The following is a 14613-nucleotide window of genomic DNA, read 5'->3' as shown; positions in this document are numbered from 1 at the left end:
TATTTTTCTTCACCTGGGGGCCATGTCTTCCCTGCGACCCTCAGGCACAGCACAGTCCCAGCACCAAGCACACAAAATAAACTCTTTTGTCTCTCTCCGAGATCCTCTACTCCTCCCAGGCAGCTTTGTCCCTCTTCCTCCCGACTCTGGCTCCCAGAGTGGTGGCTGTTGGCTCCTTTTATAGTCCCCCCAGAAGTGCTCCAGGTGCTTGATCACCCGTTTCCAGTTGCACTCCCTTGTGTGGCTGAAGAAGCGTCCAGTTGGGCTCAGGAACCCCAGCAGCATCCCCTGGTGACCACCCTGGATCCCAGCAGGGCTGTGGAGAACTCCATCTCCCAGGGAGCCCTGCGGATATCTGAGGCACCACTGTCACCCAGGGGGGCTGCCAACAAGCGTTCCGGGGGAGGTACTGTGCAGCCCATGGCTGTTCCTCTGCATCAAGTACAGAAGGGGCGTCCCAGCCGGGCCGTCCGCCTAGCTGAGTGCAGCATATAATTTATTCTTCTTCGTCCTTAACATTTCCTATTTTTATATGGGGTCAGCTTTCTGATTACCAGTGTAGATCATTGGCCACAGAGCCACTACTCCATTGAGTCTAGCATTTAACTAATGCATTAAAAAGTGCATTCTCATGAATGAGACATGGCAAAAGCAAATTTCTTATAAAAGGAGCCAGCTGCAGCTACTCAATTAGCCAGATTCAGGGGGAGGTTTACAAAGCTTGCTGGAGAAGGAGTGGAGGTGAAGACAGAGAAAGAGAGAGGGAAAGAAAGGAGAAGAGACAAAAGGAAGAAGAAAGTGTGCTTTTGTGTTCTTGTGTTTGAATTGTGCTGTGCAGTTGGGAAATGGAGGAAAAAAAAAAACTTGTGTTCTGCATCTGTCTGTGTCAGGTTTGGGTGCCAGGAGCGCCCTCTGCAGGCCACACATGCATTCATTCCAATACATGGTGCATGTAATAATTCCAATAGATTTATTCCAATAGGTACATTTTAATAGATGAATGCATGTAATGATAAAATGCACTGCATATGTCATTCCAACAAGTGGCTCAACACAAACATTTGTAGTAGTATGTGATAAATTAATAATAACTAAATAAATACCTTAATAACTTAAATAATTTAATATTAGAGAATTAACAATAGGTCATCATGTAGTTCTAGTCACTGTCCTTGTTTATTATGCATATGGACTCAAAATGCAGATGGGCTTTCATTTGTAATGCGGATTATTTATATGGAAGATGTAAGGAAGCTCCTCAATCTCTCTGAACTGGTTTTCAGGCAGTGGTAGTGTTTCTCTGACCACAAAGAAGAGACTATTGTTGTGAAGGCTGGAGTCTCTGCTAATTTTCTTTGTTGTGGTTCAACATCTCCTGGTGTTGATGTCCTTGAAGTTAGGGAGTGCACACCCAGCGATGCGTTCAGCTGACTGCACTACTCTCTATAGAGCTTTGCTGTCATGTGGCATGCTGTTTCCAAACCAGGCAGTAGTATTTCCTGTCAGGATACTTCAGATGGTGAATATGTAGAAGTTCTTTAGTAGTTTGAAGGCCAGCCTGAAATGCCTGAGGCACCAAAGGGAATAAAGAGGTTGATGTGCTTTCTTTACCAAGCTGTTGATATATTTGAACTAGGTCAGGCCCTCTGTGATATGGACACTGAGGTGTCTATAACTGTCCATCCTCTCCACCTGAGTTTTGTTAATATTGAAGGGGTCCCTGTATAATGTCCAGTGGACAAGAAATGCAAAATGTCAGATACATTGCGGTTAAATTTCTTTACAGTTATTCAACAACAATAGTACAGAAAATTGGCATTTATATACAGTAAAATGGTGGACGGAAATGAGTTGGCCGGATATTACGTCATTTGCTGTAAGTCGGAAGTGATGTCATCAGGAAGGTGCCGGAAGTGGCATGGTCTTGAGGAGTCAAAGGCGGAAGTGACAGTTGGACGCCATCTTTGGAACCCGGAAGTATGAAAGGTATTTTTAATTTCCTTCTTTTGGTCTGATGAGAGAGAGAGAGAGGTGTTAGTACCGTAAATCAACCCCTTGTCTTGCAATATTTCACTCACCTCCAGGCTTGTTGACTGCCTCCTAAGACGCGTGTGTGACACTTGCTATGTTACAATATTTTTTCTTATTATTGGCTGCTCAGCAACCTCACGACATATAAAAAACTGTGCTTAAATCTACTGGTGCGAGTGACAAAAGTTAGTGGCATCAGAATAACATAAAACTGAGAATGGAGGTTCAGAATTTTTTTAATGAATTTACTAACCAAACAGGAATGCACATTAAAGTATATTTAATATTTGGATATGAAGTTGGCAACCCTATGAGTGGATTGCCTACCTAGTATTAGGTTTTTCAGGCTTTAGTTGCTTACAATTCTTCCTGCTACCTTGATGAAAAAAGATCAGCTTGACAGAATAGCTAGAAGAAGACAGGACATTTCAAGACCATCTTACTTTATTTGAAATTGAGCCAACTTCAGCCTCACTCTTTGACTCTACTAACCATAGACTCTTCTCTGAAAGAAAGAAAGTGAGGGGTTGGAAGGTGAGCGCAGATGAAAGGTTAAAAAAAAGCATATAGAATGGAGGAGAAGTTGATATAATGGAATGAATAACCAGTGCAGAATTTAATAAGAATCCAAAGTAAGCCGTTTGATTAGTGATAAAGAAGCGCAGTAAGTCTCACTCCAGGCAGATTAGAAGCAGCAAAGTGTTTTGAGCCTAATGAAAAGTGCTGACCATGGTGCTGGAAACAATAGTGGAGGTTGAGAAAGAGAATGTAATTGTCTAAATGGCTAATGGTGCTGATCATGAAATTGTACACTTGATGGGATGAAGGGGCAGTTTGTGAACTTCCTATAATAGTGACTGTATCATAGTAACTCCAGGTAGGCTGAAGACCTGTATTAAAGGAGTTTACATTCTTTAACATTTAGAGATACATCAAAGTGAATTTCAGAAATCATTGCAGTCCTTTTGAAATATTTAAAACTTATCTCAAGATATCACAAAATAAGTTCCTTTACTTTTAATGAAAACAGCAGTAATTTTTGACATATCTCAAATGCATTTCAAAACATTTCAAACACATTTCTAGACATCTCAAACTAACTTTATGCTCATTTCAAGACATTTCTGATGCATTTTATGAATTTTAGGATACATGAAATTTGATTCAAGATATCTCCAAGTTACTTCCTTTAAAATTTCCTATTCTTTCAATTGGTATTCTGATTTAGGGCAAAGTATTTCCAAATACAAGGGGCATTATTTTAAGACTGCGGTGGGCTGGCGCCCTGCCCGGGGTTTGTTTCCTGCCTTGCGCCCTGTGTTGGCTGGGATTGGCTCCAGCAGACCCCCGTGATCCTATAGTTAGGATATAGCGGGTTGGATAATGGATGGATGGATAGATGGATTATTTTGAGATAGAGTATCTTGAAATACATTTTACATATTTCAAAATGGACAGAATATAATTTTAAGATATTGGAAAACACATTTCAAAGATTTGGAGTTGTATTTAAGATCCTGACAGCTTTAAGGTTTTTTGAAATGTACCTCAGATAATCCATCCATCCATTTATTATCCAACCCGCTGAATCCGAACACAGGGTCACGGGGGTCTGCTGGAGCCAATCCCAGCCAACACAGGGCACAAGGCAGGAACCAATCCCGGGCAGGGTGCCAACCCACTGCAGGACACACACAAACACATCCACACATCAAGCACACACTAGGGCCAATTTAGAATCGCCAGTCCACCTAACCTGCATGTCTTTGGACTGTGGGAGGAAACCGGAGCACCCGGAGGAAACCCACGCAGACACGGGGAGAACATGCAAACTCCACACAGGGAGGACCTGGGAATCGAACCCAGGTCCCCAGGTCTCCCAACTGCGAGGCAGCAGTGCTACCCACTGCACCACCGTGCCGCCTACCTCAGATAACTTGAAGGAAAATCTGAGATATATTAAAATACATCTTGACATACTTCAAATGGAAGAGAAAAACATTTTTAAATGTTAAGAAATACATTTGAGATATTTAAAAACGTTTTTAGATAACTTGATTAAATTCTACAATATTCTGACTTAACACCCATATCAATTTGAGATATATAAAATGCATTTCCAGATACTGAATCTTAGAACAATTCTGATTGTACTTTGATATATCTCAAATGTTTTTCAATGTTTCTTAAAATAAGGGGAAATTAAAAGAATTTTAAGATAACTTGATTAAATTTTAAGATATCCTGAAATAACACATATTAAATTGAGATTTTTGAAATGCATTTCCAGATAACTTAAAATAATTCTGTGTGCATATTCTGATATATCTCAAATGCTTTTCAATATATCTTAAAATAATTGGAAATTCCATTTTACATCAATTTTAATTGCATTTCATATCTCACAATGCACACCAAATTACCTTGTGATATCTAAACATTTATTTCAGATTTTTCAAAAGGCATTGGAAATTATATCAAGATGTATTAAGTGACATTTGACATATCTTAAAATAGATGTCAGATATCGGATGTTAAGATGTCTTGAAATGCATTTTAAGATATGTTAATCTGGCTTGCCTTATAAAGATATCCTTACATGATTATTGACACCGTATTACTTTCACTTACATTAAGAGGATGATGGTCATTACTTTTGGAATTTCTTTGTATGAACACTCCATAATTGTTTCTTGTGTTTTACATGATGCTGCCTGCCTTGTGCCCTGTGTTGGCTGGGATTGGCTCCAGCAGACCCCCGTGACCCTGTGTTCAGATTCAGTGGGTTGGAAAATGGATGGATGGATGGATGCCTGGATAAGTTTTGGTCCCCCAACAATGGTTATTTGGAATAAGCAGGCTTGAGATTTTCATGTTATTGTATTTTAGGATGAGAATAGTGTGTGTTAGAAAGCTGAAGAAGGAGAAGGAGTTGCTTAGATGATAATAATGTGAAACCATATTGATTTCATTGTCATTCTTTTGTGTTGTGTTAATAACAAACCCATGTGATGCAGTAAACCAACCTTTAGAAAACTGAGAAATTCTGCTTTTCTCAACTGCACATTTAGGACACGATTATCTTTACAGACTTTGCTGAGTCAAGTAAAATTATGGGAGCAGCACATATATATCAGTTATGGGAGCAGCACATACAGTATACATCAAGTGCCAGCTGGTAGACAACATACCTCCAAGATGTAAGGTGTTATGATATTTTTTCTAAAACCGTAAGACCAAAACAAAAAATTCATAACAGAAATTAAGAAATTATTTGTTTAAACAATTCAGTTAATAGAAAAAGGATTTAATTATTTCAGCTATTTAAAACTATAAACACAAAATAAAGGGTAAAAAATGTATATAAAACAAACTAATCATGTATACCAAACATTTTTAATTATTGATTGAACCAAAGGAATGCAACTGATTAAAAGAAGCAATGTAAAATCAAATGGACAAGCTAAGACCACCATCAAACAAAAAGAACAATAAACACTGCCAACGTGACGTTTGGACTTTATATATCATCTATGAGAGTGATACAGGGGTGTGCGTTTTAAATGCTTATTCCTACTTTTTGTTGTTCTGTTTGTAAATAGTTGTATATATAATCTGTGTTCAATACATGCCAATTTCCTTGTCATTTTCCTAGTGTGTTTGTTTACTGTTTGGGTGTTGAGATGGAAATATCCAGTAGGGCTTAGGTGTTTGCCTAATCCCATGTGTGTCTCATTTTGTAAGTGTAGTGGCACAATCACAACTCAAATCTGTTATGGTTTGACCTTTGCATTTAATGTGGAAACACGTTAAGTATTTCCTCTGACAATTCAGGGTCGTAATAATCCTAAACAAACTACTCATTCATATACTTATACCTTAGACCGTAACAGCTGGATAAATATCTGTACAATTTAGTTATTTCCTTACCAAATAAAGGAAAAAATGGTCTTCCGTTATTAATATATGAGGGTATGTCAATAATCATATTATTATTATTAATTTTATTATTATATCATTAACTAGCCATCCCCCAAGGCTCCACCCGCGTAGTAGTGAAATAGAACAGTGAGGAGAGCCCTGCCCGGCTCCCCATTCCTGATGTCACATTTCCCCCTCTCCTCGGCCCACAGCCTCTGTCTCAGATTAGAGTAAATATATCACTCTTGCAATCGAACTATGATTCTTAGCACAATGACAGAAGTTGCAAAATCAACCGGAATGTTTAAGCAAATTCTAGAAAAAAACCTGATCTAAATCCGTTAAGTAGTTCTCTTGTTCGCTGGCTAAGCAGAGGTATGGTATACACCCCGAGGCTGGTGCATGAGTGAGGAGGACCCTGCCCTCCTCACGCTCTGCCTGCTGCATGTCTCTTGGATTCGCGCAAATAAATCGATGCTGCAAGTTAACTACAATACATAGTGCAATGAGAGAAGTCACAAAATCAACCGGAATGTTCAAGCAAATTATAGAAAAAAACCTGATCTAAATCTATTAAGTAGTTAAGTAGTAGTGAACAGACATACAGACGTTGGATTTGATATATATAGAGTGTCAATGAGTAGATGCTAGGTGGCACTATTTCCCCTTTAAACCCAACAGACAGACGCTCTGGACACAGGTTAAAAGTAGTAAGATCTTTAATTCTTCTACCTTCCATAAATAGTGCCCTCAAGCACCTCCGCCACAATTAACAATTAAATTAATCACAATATTTTTTCCTCCACACTTCCCAGCATGCTCTGTCCTACTCTTCCCGATTCCGTCTTGCTTGCTGGGTTCCCATCACTCCTTTAAATAGTCCTTGACCCGGAAGTGCTTCTGTCCTTCCGACCACATGACTAATGAAGAACTGCCTTTTCTTCAGCCCGGAAGTACTTCTGGGCTTCAGTCCTCGTGATTACCTCATACTTCCGGGCTATATGGAAAGGATGAGTCCTTAGCTCCTTCGACAGCTCCCCCTGGTGGCACAGCACTCAACAGGGCTGAAAAACCACACTCCAAGTCCCAGGATGCCCTGTGGGAATCTGAAGCACCGCTACACTCCAGGGCAGCTGCCATCTAGCGTTCTAGGGAAGGCAATGTCGGCAAGTAGCTGCCTTCCCCTATTCTTCCATTCCAGGGGTGTCCTGTCTGGGTTGAGCTGCCGGCCATCCCTCACAAGAGATAATCTGTACTGTTGTAATCATTTTTTTGGGTTGCCTGTACAGCTTTCCATGTGCGCATATTGAAACATGTTGTGTCTGTGATTACAGTGGTAAGGTTTCAACCTTGATCAGTTAGATTCTATTGTTTTCAAGGAGTACACATGACCACTCCATTCTCTGTTCCTACCAAAGAACAGAAGCAAGCACCATTTTTTATGTGCTGATGGTGTGCCAAGGGCCAAAATCCTTGTTGGTTCATCAGAATAGTGATACAGATTTTCTCAGTGTTGTCATTGGTAGTGGACATATATGGCTATCCCACTCTTTCTTCACGCTTGACATCTGTCCAACCATTTTTGAACTTCTCAATTCATGTGTAAACACATTGCTGTGGTAAAACATTGTCTATGTACTGTGCAGAAAGCCTTCTGTTGATTTCAACCCATCATTAGTAGCATCACTAAAACCACATATTAACATAGCAATCAAAATAGCTTGATTTATTGAGCTTTATTTATTGCAATCAACATACTATGGTAAATATCAATCCTTGACACACAAAGAGGTTTGGGGCAGCCTCCCGTATACTTGAGAATTGGCTGCAAAATGCGAAAAAAAATTGAGAAAAATTACCTTTATAGACAAGAGTCCAAAACAGAACTGCACAGGTTAGTAAACATGGCAAATATATAGTTGGATGGCAATACATATTAGTCTTGAGCTAGCCAGAGATACTGTAAATGTCAGAATGAAGACACTTTTGTATTTTCATAAGGAAATGGCCTTCCTTGCCTTAATTGGCCACTGCAAAGCAACTGAAGCAGCTTAGAAGTAACCAACTGAGTGGGTCAAATGGCAGCGTGACCTCCCATTCCTGAGAGCTTAGCAGCAGCAGACAATGCTCTTAAGCAGTCTGAAAGAGTTGGCTCTATTAAAAGAAGCTGTACTTACCATTTTAGAGACAATTACATGATAATGAGCTTCACAATTAAGTGCTAAGATTACCTCTGCAGTATTTTCAAAGTGCCTAAAATCTGCATCTGCAGTCAATTGTCTTTGTCGAGTCATGAATTTCAGTTTCACAAATCAATCAATTACACAGGTTTATTTTTATGAAAAGGACATATGTGCAATGTTTTTCCTTCTCCTTCATCTTCTGATTATTGTTATTAATGTTATTGCCATGCCCCATTTCAGTTGACTCATACCATTTTTTTCTCAGATATCTTGGTTTTGCTCTCATATCCTAAAAACGTGTGTGTCAGTTTAATTTGTCTGGCCTTTAATGAGAGAAGATGGATATGCTGGTTCCTGTCTTGTAGTTATTGTAAACATTAAACTGAATTAAGTAGATGCAATAAATAGATTAGTAAAAAAGGTTTAACTATCAATGAACTGCTGAATACAGTCACTTTAGGTGGGGTGGGTATTTTCACATGACTTTCATAGAAAAACATTTACTGATTTCACTTAATCAAATGATAAACTTTACACAAGGGTACAAAAATGTGCTTTATAAATTACAGTATTGCTATTGTAAATGTCTTAGAATTTTAAAAGGTTTCCAAAGTGTGCAATGTCAAAAACTTCTAGTGCAATCTGAAACCCCTTTGGGAAATCATCAAGAGTGAATTCTTTTTTTAGCTGCCACTGCATTTGATCTTCTCTTCCTTACTAGTTTAAATGGGTTTAATCTATTGTCACTTTGATTAACATAATTAAATTGCTCCTGTGTAATGTGAAACTGAAAACAGAGCTATACAGAGTCTACTAAATTAATTATTAATTTTAAAAATCCTGGCTCCCTTTTCTATTCTGGAAGCCTCTTGAACCCGACACCATTGATAATGTAACCAGATGACCATGGCAAATGAGGACAAACCACACTTGGAGCAAGGGGATGGTGTAAAAGTGAATCAGTGCTTTTATTAAAAACCAAGTCCAACACAAGTGTCCAAAAAGTGCAGTGCTTCATCAAAAATAAATAATCCAATAAAAACAAAGGTGAGGTGGAGGTTAAAATCAGAAGTGCCTTTTTTCTCACTGGCGGCTCCACTGCTTATTTCATATGGGCCTTGCAGCAGAGGAGTCACCTACTGACACACGCAGCTGACCTTTCACAGGTCCGGGTCCCTGCCGTCCCACAGCTAACATTGGAGCTCTCTTCCTCGACCCCCACTGCTTTTCATGGCGAATCGCTCCTTTGTGTGCAGGAGGGATCGCTCTGGCTGAGCAACTCAGGGAGCCAGTGCGATCCCTCCTTCAGCCCCCAGGGTGTCAGCCTCTCGCTCCACTCAAGGGGCTCTCTTTCTCAGCTGCCTGCCTTCTTTCCCTCAAGCCTGCTCCCTTCTGCCTGCTCACATTGGCTCCTTCCATGTCCTGCCCTTTCTCTTTCTCCCTTTAAACTCTGTCTTTGCTTCTTTCTCAGTTCCCCTCTCTCATGCTTGTGCTTCCCTTTGAAAATGGGGATGTGGCACTGCTGGGCAAGCAGCAGCTCCTGGCATCAATTAGGATCGATGATCCTACACCTGTACAATAAGTGCAAGGCTGTCCTCTCCCATATCACACCCGGGAACCGTTTGCCAAAAAAAGACCCCCCACCCCAACACAAAGATGTGAATGCAGTGATTATTTACTAAAAACACAAAGCAGCCGTGCACTTCACTTTACTACAATCTGTCACTGTAATTTGTGTCGGCTTGTCTTTCAAGAACTGTTTACGAGCCTTTGGTTTGCATGGTGACAATTTCAGCTTTGACTAAATATTCACTGAGTTAAAGTTTATGGTTTGACTGGTTCATTCCAGAAAATGACAGTTTTGTTTTTATCTTTTAGACATTTACAATGTGGCTCTGCCTGCATGGTTTGGGCCATTGCCCAGCTAGAACCTACATTTTCTCTTAAGTTCTGTCTTCTGAAGACTGTAGCTAGTTTTTCTTCAGAATATCCCTGGGTTCTTTGTTTTATCAATTTTAACTTCTATCATCTAAAATTATAGGTCTTTGTGACAACCAGAAATGTTTAATAAACTTAAATAATATCCACTGTAAGGAATCATATAAATACTAAATAAACAGATGCCAAATTATTGTTTTTTGTGGAGAGTGTAAAACAAAACTTAAAGTTGGAAGCAAGCAAAATCAATGACAGAAATTTACTAACTTGAGAGCTGTATCACATTACAAAAATTTCAAAAAGCTAAAAGTATTTAAAAAAAAACCAGAAACATAATCCTAACAGTCACAATCCACGGAAATTCAGGAAATGCAGTTAATGCAGGGAAGAATGCATCTAACATAAGATGTAAACATGCATTTTTATCCCAATACAGATTTTCTGCTGGGCTTCCTCTTCTGATTGAACTTTAATGTTATTTTTTTCAGCATTGTTTTTACACTGCCATGACCTTCTGCTCATTTTTAAAATCATAAAGCTTTCAAGCTTCTTTGTTCTACCAAGATTGTAATGGTAACTGTGTAAACAATAACGTCTAATCAGAGAGAATGATTCTTGGCATATGCTGTTATTACCCAGCTAACTTCAGACATTAGTGAAATGAACACATTCACATATCTTTACCTAATCCAGGGGTCTCCAGTTCTGGGGCCTCATGTATAACGCCGTGTGTAGAACTCACACTATAACGTGGCGTAAGCACAAAAGCGGGATTGTGCGTACGCACAGAAAAATCCTGATGCAGAAATCTGTGCGCACGCAAACTTTCACGTTCTTCCACTACATAAATCCCGATCAGCGTGAAAAGTAACGCATGTGCACGCGCCTTCTGTCCCGCCCCAACTCCTCCCAGAATTACGCCTTTTTGAATATGCAAATCAATATAAATACCCTTCTGTGAAAAGACAATGGGAAAAGCACGGGGGAAAATATAAGAATTTCAGCGAATACCAAGTGGAGGCAAAGGAAAAACGTACTATTTGTTGGTTTAAACAGTGGTATAATCAACAAAAGGAAGTTGATCAAGTAACAGAGTGTCGGAGAAACTCGAAGGCTCAAGTTCACAAAGTCGCACAGTGCCTGAAATAAAAAAGAAATCACATATCAAAGTCGCAGTGAAAAGGCGAGTCGTAGCCCACCGTCTGAGTGTCATATGAAAGCTTTTTTTGAATGACAACAGAAATGAGCCAGATAAGAAAGATCCAAACCGCGACCGCTTGTTCAAGCTACGTCCTTTGATTGACCATTTATTTGAAGCATTTCAGTTGCCCTACATGCCAGGACCGTCAGTTACAGTTGATGAAAGTTTATTGTTGTGGAAGCCTGAGAAAAGGTACATTTTGTGTTTTATTATGTGTTTGCCCATTTCTAGAACTTGCACAACATTTAGTGGTCAATACTGCTTGAATAAATGTAAAAAATGTAAAAAAAATGTAAAAAAGTAAAAAAAACGAAAATTGTTCAGATTTCGCCTGGCGTGGGGAATATTTAGGGAGTTGGCGGTTAAAGGGTTAAGGAACATTGAAATATCTTCATAGTACATGTTTAATTATTCTATCCGTCTATCCTTCCAGTGTCGCGTCAGCACCAGCAAGAATACAACGCAATGCAGGAACAATCCCTGAACTAGCTAGCGCTGCGGCACCGTGTCCTCACATGTTTAATTATTAACAATACAGATTATTTAAATGAAGTTAAAGTTTTATCTGTATATTATAATCAACATATTTTGCTGCATTTCATCTTAAAAATGAATACCGTCATCATATGTAAATACGCGCTTTATAAAGTGGCGCAGGTTGTGCAATATTATAACTGTAGTGCAAGTTTACAGTGAGGTGATTGTACTTATAAGTAAACAGTTCTACAAGGAGCACTTGATGGGCTGATTGAGTGCGTTTATAGTTCTTGGGATGAAACCTTTTCTAAACTGCGAAGTCCGTACTGGGAAGTCTCTAAAACGTTTTGCCGTGGCTCAGGCAGCGTCTGCTTCATGCTGTGTACCGATATTTCTCTTTTCGATCAGCTGCTGCTGTGATTCCCCACTCAGATACAGTGATATAAATACTCCGAGTGGTGCAGTGAGAGTAATATGGAAAAAGATGATCTGCTGTGGCAACCCTTAACAGGAGCAGCTGAAAGAAGAAAAAGATACAGTGAGAGTTACAACGCTAAAGCAGTTATGGTATTTGGAATACTATGGTTATTCCCTGGACCATTATATTGCTGCAGGTTAATTACAATCAGATGCATTACACTAATAAACAATATGCAGTTAGTTTCAGTGTATTTATAAAGCCGCGTCAGGAATGTGGAGCTAAGAAAGAAAGCGTGACCACACAGGAACAGTAGCATTGCTTTGACGCTGGGTGCTGCCAGTCTGCAAAACCGGGTGGATAAATTGCGTACGCCAAGGTATGAGTTACTGTGGAAATGTGCGTGGCTTTACGCCAAGTTTAGGTTTTATACATCGCGATTTGAGTGTGGAAACGGGAGTACGTAACATTTCTGTGCGTACGCACTGTTTATACATGAGGCCCCTGGTCCTGGAGCACTACTATGGCTGCATGTTTTCACTCTAACCCTTTTCTTAATCAGTTATCAGTTTCTGCTGTTATTAGATTTCTTTCCCCTTCATTTCAATTGACCTGGTTTTTAAGATTCAATCATCTGAATTACTTATTTTTTTTCCTTAAAAAGCACCCAAATAGAAGTGAGACGTGACGTGAGTCAGCAGATGATCATTCGGGGTCTCAAACTCCAAACAGTTTCCCTAAAACCCAGATTCTGAGCTAGACGCCAATTCTTTTTGTTAATTAAACCCATTATTTAATTGGCTTGTTGGAGCTCTTGCAGCAGACATTTCCAAAACCGATGGTTTTCTTTTTTTAAGAGCACTGTCAAAATGTTTTGTGGACCTGAGTGGATCAACATTACTGAGACCTTCATCTTTGTTAATCTTCAGATATTGTATGATAGACACAGGCTAGCTGGTCATGTGTTGGCTCATTTTGTATAATTGCTTGGCTGCTAATTAAAGAAGAGACAAATACTCTTAAATAGCAAGTCAATTATAATGAAGGCAAAATAGTTAATTAGCAGAAAAAAACTGGTCACTAATTAAGCAAAGGGTTAGAATGAAAACCAGCAGCCACAGTAGCCTTACAGGATCCGAGTCAGAGACCCAGTTTAATCTCTGTAAAAACCCCAACAAATAGATTCCATTGCTTTAAGTAGTGGCAGAACCCAAACTTGTATTTATCATATGTAAAGAGTATACTGATATCCTGCTAATGATTCTTAAACTATTCTGCCAATGCTCAATTATCTTGAGTTTACTTTAATTCTTAGAATATGTTGCCATTACACAACTACCTTAACATCATTTAACTAAAAATGAATATGCTTGATGGTGTTATATATTCATTTCTAGTATAACTTGTATAACCTTGTTGGATGTCAAATTAACTAGATTTATTTATTATGATGTAAAGCAGACTGTTTTCAGAGGTACAGCTCAGAACGTCACAAAACAGTACTGATAGATAGACAGGCTCCCACCAAACTGGGCTATTTTGGAATGTGCTACAAAAAGACATGGAAGATAAAACTTAAAAAAGGGGCTTAATCTGGATGCTGATTGGGATTTATTTTAGCAGTTTTTTCTTTCAAAAAAAAAAAATAAAAATCTTAATTAGTATAAACTTAAACGTTTATTGAATTGGATGGAAGGCTGAAGTCTTCATGTAACAGTTCATTTTGAGTTCCAAGGGATTTGTGTGATTATGGAGGTTGCTTTGTGCAAGTCTTTCTTTGATTATTTGGCAGAAACATCACACAATACCCTACATCACAAAATATCTTGTTTTTATAATTCTGAAAAAAATTAATGTTATGGAAAAGATACATTATATAGTGTAATTGGTTACTTGTTTTCATTGTTTACATTTTTAAGGCTCAAACTTTAATTGTATGAATTATTCTTTGTTTTATTTATGCTTTCAATACCCCATTATAACACAAGAAAGTGTTTATGGACTAGGAGGAGAAGAGACAATAAAAATAACACAAAATGCCTTTTGTTGAGCAAAAATTCAATGAATGTTGAAAGAGCAAACACTTGTAGAAAGACTTAGTTTGCCCAAATACACCAGATAAACAACAACAACAATGTATTTGTTTTATAGCCCACAATCACACAAGGAATACCTCAATGGGACTTAAATAGGCCCCATTGAAGAAAAAAATCCCAAAAAAACTTATAGGAAAACAAAAATGGAAGAAAACGTGGGAAACGCAATTCAGAGAGAGACCCTTTCTGGGTAGGTTGGGTGCGCAATGGGTGTCAAAATATGGGGTAAATATAACTCACAAACAGAACACAAGTAATCTTCACAGAGCTAGATGGCCAATCTATTATTGCCACCTCATATACAGTATATAATATAATAAGTAGTCAGTTTACTGTAATTAGATTTGG

Source organism: Erpetoichthys calabaricus, chromosome 4, assembly GCF_900747795.2.
Source record: "Erpetoichthys calabaricus chromosome 4, fErpCal1.3, whole genome shotgun sequence".
Taxonomy (NCBI): domain Eukaryota; kingdom Metazoa; phylum Chordata; class Cladistia; order Polypteriformes; family Polypteridae; genus Erpetoichthys; species Erpetoichthys calabaricus.
The sequence above is the reverse complement of the archived record's forward strand: the minus strand, read 5'-3'. Positions refer to the sequence as shown.